Genomic DNA, 11,191 nt, shown 5'->3' with positions numbered 1-11,191 from the left:
GATCTGTTTCACCATAGATAGTATACATGCTGTTCTTTTGAAACATCCCACCCTCACCTTCTCCCACAGAGTTCAAAAGTCTGTTCTGTATTTCTGTGTCTCTTTTTCTGTTTTGCATATAGGGTTATCGTTACCATCTTTCTAAATTCCATATATATGTGTTAGTATGCTGTAATGTTCTTTATCTTTCTGGCTTACTTCAGGCATTTGTTTATTATGGTAAGGTTGGGTTCACCAACCCCCGGGCCATGGACTGGTTTCTATCTGTGGCCTGTTAGGAACTGAGCCGCACAACAGGAGGTGAGCAGCCGGTGAACAAAGCATCATCTTTATTTACAGCTGCTCCCCATTGCTCACATTACTGCCTGAGCTGCTACTCCTGTCAAATCAGCAGCAGCATTAGATTGTCATAGGAACGCAAACCCTATCGTGAACTGCGCATGTGAGGGACCTTGGTTGCGTGCTCTTTAGGAGAATCTAATCTTTAGGAGAATCTAATGATCTGAGGTGGTGTTGTGGTGATGAGGCTAGCCCTGGTAAGTGGCTGCAAATACAGATTATTGTTAGTTTGACTGCACAGAGACCAAAATCAATTGCTTGCAGACTCATCAAAATCCTATCAGTGAGTGACAAGTGACAAGCTGCATCTAGTGGCAGGCTTTCAGTCAGAATCTAACGCTTATTTTAGTCCATATGTGGCCCTGCCCATTATTTTATTTACCGCTTCCATCCATGCGTCTTTTCCTGCACTGCTCACTTGTCTCAGTCACAGTTTTGGTAAGTCCACATGCTTAACCCTAGTCAAAATGAACAACAAACCTTGCTGGAGAGCTTCTTTGAAAACAGGGAAAAACCCAATGATGAGACAGCAGAAGACTCTTAAGATTGCCAAGAAAAAGAAGATACCAAGAGTCCTACTTAAATGATGGGTTCATTGCAGAGGTGATTCACATTCTCCAAACCCACTCTGTTTAATATGTGGTGACCGGCTGTCCAATGAAGCCATGAAACTTTAAAACTGCTTCACCACATAAAGACCAACCACCCTGCATTAAAACACAAGCCTTTGGAGTTTTTCAAAAGAAAAAAATGTGAACATGAAGAACTGAAGTAATTATTGAAGGCCACCACTTCATCAAATGTGTCTGCCCTGAGAGCATCATTTTTAGTGGCTAACTGCATTGCTAAAAGTAAGACGCTCTTTACTGTTGGTGAAGAGTTGATCCTGCCTGCTGCTATGGACATTTGTCGTGAACTTTTACGAGAGACTGCAGTTCAAAAGGTGGCATGTATTCCTCTTTGGGCTAGCACTGTAACCAGACGACTTGATGAAATAACAGAAGATATTGAGGCACAATTGTTAGGATTAATGAGTCACCATGGTATGCAGTCCAGGTTGATGAGTCCACCGATGGGGACAACAAGGCAATGATTCTTGTTTTTGTGCTATAATTTTTTCAGGAGGGTATGCATGAGGATATGTTATATGCATTCTTGTTGCCAACCAACACTGCAGCTGCAGAGCTATTCAAGTCTTTGATTATATATAAGGAAAACTAAGTTGGTCATTTTATGTCAGTATATGCATGGATGGAGTGTCTGCCGAGACTGGACAGCTTTCTGGTTTCTCTACTCAGGTCAAAGAGGTTGATTCTGAGTGTGAGGCTATGCACTGGGTCATCCATAGAGAAATGCTGGCTAGGTGAAAAATGTCACCTGAACTTAACATTTTGCAGGATGTGATTAAAATTATAAACCACATTGAAGTACGTGCCTTTAACTCACGTCTACTCATGCAGGTCTATGAGGAGATTGACGCAGAGCACACATGTCTTTTCTTATACACGAAAGTGAGATGGCTTTCTAAAGGTAGATCACTGGCCAGAGTTTTTTTAAAAATTGAATTATAATTACCTTACAATGTTGTGTTAGTTTCTGCTGTAGCACAACATGAATCAACTGTGAGTATACACGTATCCCTTCCCTTGTGAGCCTCCCTCCCACTGCACTCCCACCACTCTAGGTCATCACTGAACATCGAGCTGAGCTCCCTGTGCTACCCAGCATCTTCCCAGTAGCTATCTGTTTTACACATGGTAGTGCATATATGCTAGTCCCACCCTCTCCTTTGCCCCTCTGTCCACATGTCTGTTCTCTTTATCTGCGTCTCTATTCCTGCCCTGCAAATAGGTTCATCTGTACCATTTTTCTATGGCTAGATATTGTAAAGTAATTAGCCTACAATTAAAAACAACAACAACAAACAAGAGCCACTCCAGAGATTTCTTTCTCAGAGAAATAGTCACCACTGGCAGCACATTTTGGTGACCCAGAATGGGTTGCAAAACTTACTTGTGTGACATATTCAACCTGCTTAACAAACTGTATCTGTCACTTCAGGGGAGAACAACAGTTGTGTTCAAGTCAGCAAATAAAGTGGCTGCATTCAAAGCCAAAACTAAAATTATAGTGGCAATGAGTGAACATTGGGGTTTTTGACATGTTTAAAACATTAGGAGAGATTTTGAAAGAGACTGAGCTAGGGCTGTCTTTCTCCCAGCTGGTGCATGATCACCGATCTCAGCTTTCAGGAGAGTTTGAGCATGACTTCACAACCACAAAACACCCTCAAACTGGGAAGGAATGTATCTGTGGCCCATTTGTGAATAAGCCAGGTTAATTGACTTTGTCCGTGCTAAAAGAGGATCAACTGGTTGAGATCGAAAATAATGGTGGCCATAAAGTATATTTGAGATAACTTCAAATCTCTCCATACTTCCTGGGTTAAAGTCAAGGCACAATATCCTGAGATAGCCACAAAAGCACTGAAAAGCCTGCTTGCATTTCCAGTGTCTTGTCTTTGTGAAGCAGGGTTTTCTGCAGTGACAGCAGTCACAATGAGATTATGGAATTAACTGTGTGTGTGGTAAGTCGCTTCAGTTGTGTCTGACTCTGTGCAACCCTATGGACTGTAGCCTGCCAGGCTCTTCTGTCCATGGGATTCTCCAGGCAAGAATACTGGAGTGGGTTCATGCCCTCCTTCAGGGTATCTTCTTGACCCAGGGATAGAACCCAGGTCTCCCACATTGCAGGTAGATTTTTTTTTTCTTTACTGTCTGAGCCACCAGGGAAGCCACAGAGTAGACTGGATGTAAGCAACACATTTCGGGTGTTACTGTCTCCCATCACCCCGAGATGGGATCGTCTAGTTGCAGGAAAACAAGTTGAGGGGTCTCACAGATTCTGCATTATGATGACTAGATTTTTGTGTTGTTAGCTAACCAGACTCTGGAATGCTATTTTTTTTCTTTGAGTCATTCCATCCTGTCCAACTCTTTGTAACCCCATGGACTGTATAGAATCCCCTTGGAATTTTCCAGGCCAGAATAGTGGAGTGGGTAGCCGTTCCCTTCGGTTGGCTAAAAGGTTTGTCTGGGTTTTTTAATTCTCCTCATTTAACAGATGAGGGAAAGAAGTTCAGCAAGGTGGTTACTGTCCTAAGTAGATAACTGCTTATGCAGTTGGTGCTGATTCCTAAGATTAGGGCTCTTCTGTGTTACTGTCCCAGGAAATGAGCACAACTAGGGGGCACATTTGTATTTAGGCAGGTCGACAATGTTACTGGTCTGTGTCCATGCCCATGGCTTGGTGACTCCTGAGCCTGGCCGGGCATAGACTTAGGAAGCTCAAGTCAGTTAGAGTGACCACATGGGGACGTCCATGATGGTCCTGTGGTTAAGAATCTGCCTTGCAATGCAGGGGACGTGGATTCGATTTCTGGTCAGGGAACCAAGATCCCACATGCTGCAGAGCAACTAAGCCCTCACGCTGAAACTACTTACACCTGCCCACTCCAGAACCTGTGTGCCACAACAATGAAGATCCTTCATGCCCCAACCAAGACCCGATGCAGCCAAAAATAAGAGTGACAGCATGACTGTGTCTTGTCCTGCCTTGGTACTGGAAGGGGGCTGCTGATGCGCATATCAGCCCCACTTTATTTCTAGGTGTCGTCATCATGCTCACTTTTGCTCAGGCTGTTCACTTCAGGCTTCCTCTTCTTTGCTTCCAGTGCCTATTGATCCTTCAGCCAGTGTTACCTGTCCATTTCTTAACCCTCCACGTTATCCATCTGAGTTAATTGTTCCCTTCTCAGGGCTTCTGAAAGCTATTTAATGCACCATCAATGATTTGCCTGCCACCCTACAGTTTACAAAAGGTTTTTCACAGCAGTGATTTCATCTGGTTCTTAACACTGTACTTTAATAATAACTCATGTTTATGGAACATCAGGTATTTTATTATTATTTTTTAATCCTCACAACAGGTTCATTGTAGTTGAGGAGGCTGAGGCAAACAGTGAGTAACTGGCAGAGAGCTGAGTCTATTCAACCACAGCCAAGGTTTCCTTATTATCTCTGTTGTACTGAGGAAGAAACGGCCGTTGTGGGGTGGTTCTTACAGCCTCTTGCCATCTCTGGTGAGCACCTAATGACCGAGACGCAGAAGTCAGGCTTGAGTGCCAGTGCTATAAAGGCCCAGAGGGGTCTGTTTTATCCTTAGTTTATCGTTCTATTAGGGACAGACAGGTATGCTTCAAAGCAAACCCGACTCCAGTGATGAGCTCGCCTGGCTGAGGAGTAATAAAGGGAGCAGTAGGTGGCATAGTCAGCACCCTAGTACCGGGCACCATGCCAGTCATTCCCTATCCGTCATGTCCTTGTGAGGAGACTGGAACCCAGAGAGGTGAAGTGATGAGGTCAGAGGTGCTGCACTTCTTCCTTCTGGATCCTGTTCTGTAAGGTGTGCATCTCCCTTGCTTCAGGTTAAATGGAGGTCACTCGCCAACAAATCTGGGGAGGCGCTTCTCCCTGAAGACAGCCATGCCTTCCAGCCGATCCCTGGGTTGGGATGTTCTGAAACAACATACAGAGTATCAGTTTGCAGGAGCAGGACCAGAGGCCAGTAAAGTCTCACATAAGCTTGTTCATCCCATGACGAGTCTAGAATCCAAGCCTTTCACTGCCTCTGGACTCTGGGGTTGGGCCATGTGAATGTATGGACCTTGGTGGCTCCTTGGTCTCCTCACGCCGGCCTCTGTTTGTGCACAGCGTGCATGCCTCTGAGAGCTCACAGTCTCATGCAGCAGTCTGAAATGAAGCTACTGAGTAGAAAACAAAGACTACGCTTTGCAGTAAGAACTCTGGTGTGTAGTTGGTTCATATCAGGTCCTATAAGTCCCCAAACCCCCTGTTTAGGAGGATTTTCATTATTTGTTAACCAGGAGATTAATATTTTTAACTCACCTGGGAGTAAGAAGCTAAATAGGTCAGCCCCAGTTTATGGTGCCACCATTGAGCATATGCAGTTTATAGGCAATAATCAAGGCCTTGTCATTCCACTTCAGCCTGGCCTCTAGAGTAGCCACTGGTACAGAGATCTCAGAAGCTGCTATTCTTCTCTGTCAGGTTCCTCCGTGATTCTCTGGAGACCAAAGTAGGGCAGGATCAGTTCAGTTCAGTTCAGTTCAGCCGTTCAGTCGTGTCCGACTCTTTGTGACCCCATGGACTGCAGCACGCCAGGCCTGCCTGTCCACACCAACTCCCGGAGTTTACTCAAACTCATGTCCATTGAGTCGGTGATACCACCCAACCATCTCATCCTCTCTTGTCCCCTTCTCCTCCTGCCTTCAATCTTTCCCAGCATCAGGGTCTTTTCCAATGAGTCAGTTCTTGACATCAGATGGCCAAAGTACTGGAGTTTCGGCTTCAACATCAGTCCTTCCAATGAATACTCAGAACTGGTTTCCTTGAGGATAGACTAGTTGGATCTCCTTGCTATCCAAGGGACTCTCAAGAGTCTTCTCCAACACCACAGTTCAAAAGCTTCAATTCGTCGGTGCTCAGCTTTCTTTATGGTCCAACTTTCACATCCACACATGCCTATTGGAAAAACCATAGCTTTGACTAGATGGGCCTTTGTCAGCAAAGTAATGTCTCTGCTTTTCTATATGCTGTGTAGGTTGGTCATAGCTCTTCTTCCAAGGAAAACCATCTTTTAATTTCATGGCTGTGGTCACCATCTGCAATGATTTTGAAGCCCAAGAAAATAAAGTCTATCACTGTTTCCATTGTTTCCCCATCTATTTACCATGAAGTGATAGGACCGGATGCCATGATCTTTGTTTTTTGAATGCTGAGTTTTAAGCCAACTTTTTCACTCTCCTCTTTCACTTTCATCAAGAGGCTCTTTAGTTCTTTTTCGCTTTCTGCCATAAGGGTGGTATCATCTTCGTATCTGAGGTTATTGATATTTCTCCCAGCGATCTTGGTTCCAGCTTGTGTTTCAACCAACCCAGCATTTCACATGGTGTACTCTGCATATAAGTTAAATAAAGTGACATTATACAGCCTTGACATACTCCTTTCCCAATTTAGAACCAGTCTGTTGTTCCATGTCCAGTTCTAACTGTTGCTTCTTGACCTGCATACAGATTTCTCAGAGGGCAGGTAAGGTGGTCTGGTTCTCTGACCTCTTGAAGAATTTTCAACAGTTTGTTGTGATGTACACAGTCAAAGGCTTTGGTATAGTCAGTAAAGCAGAAGTAGATGTTTTTCTGGAACTCTCTTGCTTTTTCTATGATCTAACAGATGTAGCAATTTGATCTATGGTTCCTACCTTTTCTAAATCCAGCTTGAACATCTGGAAGTTCTCTATTCACATATTGCTGAAGCCTGGATTGGAGAATTTTGAGCATTACTTTGCTAGTGTGTGAGATGAGTGCAACTTTGCAGTAGTTTGAACATTCTTTAGCATTGCCTTTCTTTGGGATTGGAATGAAAACTGGTTCCATCATTTCATGGCAAATAGAAGAGAAAAAGGTGGAAGCAGTGACAGATTTCCTCTTGGGCTCTAAAATCACCTTGGTAGTGACAGCAGCCATGAAATTAGAAGATGTTTGCTTCTTGGCAAGGAAGCTATGACAAACGTAGACATTGAGTTAAAAAGCAAAAACATCACTTTGCCAACAAAGGTCCGTGAAGTCAAGGCTATGGTCTTCTCAGTAGTCATGTATGGATGTGAGAGCAGGACAGTAAAGAAGGCAGAGCGCCAAAGAACTGATGCTTTCGAACTGTGGTGCTAGAGAAGACTCTTGAGAGTCCCTTGGACAGCAAGGAGATCGGACCAGTCAACCTTAAAAGAAATCAACCCTGAATACTCTTTGGAAGGACTAATGCTGAAGCTGAAGCTCCAATACTTTGACCACCTGATATGAACAGCTGGCTCATTGGAAAAGAGCCTGATGCTGGGAAATGTTGAAGGCAGAAAGAGAAGAGGGTGACAGTGGATGAGTTTGGATGGCATCACCAGTTCAAAGTCCATGAACTTGGGCAAACTCCTGGGGATGGAGCGACAAAGAAGCCTGGTGTGCTGCAGTCCATGGGGTCACAAAGAACTGGACATGACTTGGCGACTGAACAACAATAGCAATAACGCAATAACTTAGATGGAAGTGAAAGATTTACTTTTCTGGGTGCATCAGAATGTCCCAGCATTTGTATTAGTGATTCTAGTACTAGTTTTTGATATTCTGATGTTTTGGTATAAAAGCTACTTCTAAATACTGAAATATTAGTAATTACATTAGTAAACTACTATTATTTCAAGTATTGAAAAATCTGAAGCCTGAATCATTTTGGGATCAAATTCAAAGACCCAGTATTTATTTTATGCAAAAAGCGAAGCCCTAGAGTCTACAAGTCTTGCTGGATAGGCCCCTCTGTGGAAGTGCAATCAGCTACTACCTTGGATCACTCAAGTATAAGAGAAACATGACAACATTAAAATTAACAGCATTAGGTTCTTCATTTATGTGGAATGAAACTAAAAGGAAGAAATGAAAACAAAACAAATGCTTTCTTTTGAACCAGACTCACTCTCAGTTTTTTACAGTCCTTGACCTCAAAGAAGGCCTCAAAGTTATAAAAAGAGGTAGGATTATTTAAAGGAGATAGAATTTTTCTTTCCAAAATAAAATACTTCTTTTTTACTTTACTTTTCATTATTAATTCAAATACTTTTATCTGTTAATGATATTAAAATGGTAGAGTGTGATTAACACTTTTATAGGCTTTTATTTTAACTTAGTTTTGTAACGTGTCTGTATTTTTTGTATTTGAAATTCATTAAATATTGTTTATATTAAAAAAAAAGGTCTTAATGATCCAGATAACCACGATAGTGTGGTCACTCACCTAGAGCCAGACATCCTGAAGTGTGAAGTAAAGTGGGCCTTAGGAAGCATTACTACCAATAATGCTAGTGGAGGTGATGGAATTCCAGCTGAGCTATTTCAAATCCTAAAAGGTGATGCTGTTAAAGTGCAGTACTCAGTATGTCAGCAAATTTGGAAAACTCACCAATGGCCACAGGACTGGAAAAGGTTAGTTTTCACTCCAATCTCAAAGAAGGGCAAGCCAAAGAATGTTCAAACTACCACACAGTTGTGCTCATTTCACATGCTAGCAAGGCAATGCTCAAAATCCTTCAAGCTAGGCTTCAACAGTACATGAATTAAGAACTTCCAGATGTACAAGCTGGATTTAGAAAAGGCAGAGGAACCAGAGATCAAATTGCCAACATCCGTTGGATCATCAGATAAGCAAGAGAGTTCCAGAAAAACATCTAAATCTGCTTTAATGACAAAGCCAAAGCCTTTGATTGTGTAGATCACAACAAACTATGGAAAATTCTTCAAGAGATGGGAATACCAGACCATATTACCTGCCTCCTGAGAAATCTGTGTGCAGGTCAAGAAGCAACAATTAGAACTGGACATGGAACAACAGACTGATTCCAAATTGGGAAAGGAGTACGTCAAGGCTGTATATTGTCACCCTGCTTATTTCACATGTGCAGAGTACATCATGAGAAATGCTGGGCTGGATGAAGCACAATCTAGAATCAAGATTTCCAGGAGAAATATCAATAACCTCAGATATGCAGATGACACCACCCTTATGGCAGACAGTGAAGAAGAACTAAAGAGCCTCTTGATGAAAGTGAAAGAGGACAGTGAAAAAGTTGGCTTAAAACTCAACATTCAGAAAATCAAGATTGTGGCATCTGGTCCCATCAGTTCATGGCAAATAGATGGGGAAACAATGGAAATAGTGAGAGACTTTATTTTGGGGGGCTTCAAAATCACTGCAGGTGGAGACTGCAGCCATGAAATTAAAAGATTCTTGCTCCTTGGAAGAAAAGTTATGACCAACCTAGACAGCATATTAAAAAGCAGAGATATTACTTTGTCAACAAAGGTCCATCTAGTGAAAACTTTGGTTTTTCCATTAGTCATGTATGGATGTGAAAGTTGGACTATAAACAAAGCTGAATGCTAAAGAATTGATGCTTTTGAACTGTGTTGTTGGAGAAGACTCTTGAGAGTCCCTTGGACTGCAAGGAGATCCAACCAGTCTATCCTAAAGAAAATCAGTCCTGAATATTCATTGGAAGGATTGATGCTGAAGCTGAAACTCCAACACTTTGGCAACCTGATGCGAAGAACTGACTCATTAGAAAAGACTCTGATGCTGGGAAAGATTGAAGGCAGGAGGAGAAGGGGAAGACAGGGGATGAGATGGTTGGATGGTATCACTGACCTGATGGATGCATGAGTTTGAGTAAACTCCGGGAGTTGGTGATGGACAGGGAAGCCTGGCATGCTGCAGTCCATGGAGTCGCAAAGTGTTGCACACGACTGAGTGACTGAACTGAACTGAACTGCCTCTAGTCTTGCTCCATTCATTCATTTTGCAACATTGCACTTAGAATGATCTAACCATCTAACCTGCCAACAAAGGTCCATCTAGTCAAGTGGACCTTTGTTTTTCCAGTGGTCATGTATGGATGTGAGAGTTGGACTGTAAAGAAAGCTGAGTGCAAAAAATTGTTGCTTTTGAACTGTGGTGTTGGAGAAGACTCTTGAGAGTCCCTTGAACTGCAAGGAGATCCAACCAGTCCATCCTAAAGGAGATCAGTCCTGAGTGTTCATTGGAAGGACTGATGCTGAAGTTGGAACTCCAATACTTTGGCCACCTCATGCGAAGAGTTGACTCATTGGAAAAGACCCTGATGCTAGGAGGCATTGAGGGCAGGAGGAGAAGGGGACAACAGAGGATGAGATGGCTGGATGGCATCACCGACTTGATGGACACGAGTTTGAATAAACTCCGGGAGTTGGTGATGGACAGGGAGGCCTGGCATGCTGCAGTTCATGGGGTCACAAAGAGTCAGACACGACTGAGCTACTGGTCTGAACTGAACTGAACTGAACTGAACCATCTAACCTGCAAGTCTTCTCAGCCCAGTCTCTGTCTCTTCTTAAAGTGAAAGTGAAAGTGGACTAGCTCAGTCGTGTCTGACTCTTTGGGACTCGGTGGATTGTAGCCTATCAGGCTCCTCCCTCCATGGGTTTCTCCAGGCAAGAATACTGGAGTGGGTTGCCATTTCCTTCTCCAGGGGATCTTCCAAGGGATCGAACCTGGGTCTCCCGCATTGCAGGCAGACGCTTTAACCTCTGAGCCAGCAGGGAAGTCCATCTCTTCTTAAAATAGGGCTTTATTTTTCAAAGCAGTTTTATGTTCATAGAAAAACTGAGCATAAAGTACAGAGTTCCCACATGCTCTGTCCTCCCTCCCCCCTTCCACCAACAGGCACAACCTTGTCCACTATCTGCCTCAGAGTGGCACATATGTTACAGTCAATGAACTTGCACTGATAACATCATTATCACACCAAATCCATAGTTTACATTAGGGTTCACTCTTGATGTTGTATAGTCTATGGATTTGGACAAATATATGATGACATATATACATTATATTTTCATACAGAGTAGTTTCACTGACCAGAAAGTCCTCTGTGCTCTGCCTCTTCATCCTTTCCTTCCCTCAGCCCCTGACAACTACAAAACAATTTTTTTTAACTGTCTCCATAGTTTTGCCTTTTCCAGAATGTCATGTAGTTGGAGTAAAATAGTACATAGCCTTTTAAAGATTGGCTTATTCCTTTAGTAATATACATTTAAAATTCCTCCATGTTTTTCTGTGGTTTTGAGAGAGTCAATTCCTAGGCAGGTTGATAAGAAGTCTGGGGTCGCCGAGAAGGAGAAAGGGGTCTGGGACTCTGA

General features: G+C 43.0%; 1 pseudogene across 1 annotated transcript in view; it reads left to right on the top strand.

Annotated features, from left to right (window-relative positions):
• Nucleotides 1–4,591: 4,591 nt before the first annotated feature.
• LOC122676802 overlaps nt 4,592–11,191 on the top strand; it is an 87,463-nt pseudogene continuing 80,863 nt past the window's right edge. The window contains exons 1-2 of the transcript XR_006335643.1: nt 4,592–4,722; nt 4,826–4,965. The product of XR_006335643.1 is annotated as a sterol carrier protein 2-like (transcript). The remainder of the gene's footprint in view (nt 4,723–4,825; nt 4,966–11,191) is intronic.

Source organism: Cervus elaphus, chromosome 20 (assembly GCF_910594005.1).
Source record: "Cervus elaphus chromosome 20, mCerEla1.1, whole genome shotgun sequence".
Taxonomy (NCBI): Eukaryota; Metazoa; Chordata; class Mammalia; order Artiodactyla; family Cervidae; genus Cervus; species Cervus elaphus.
Note: the sequence above shows the minus strand (reverse complement) of the source record. Positions and strands in the feature narration are given on the sequence as shown.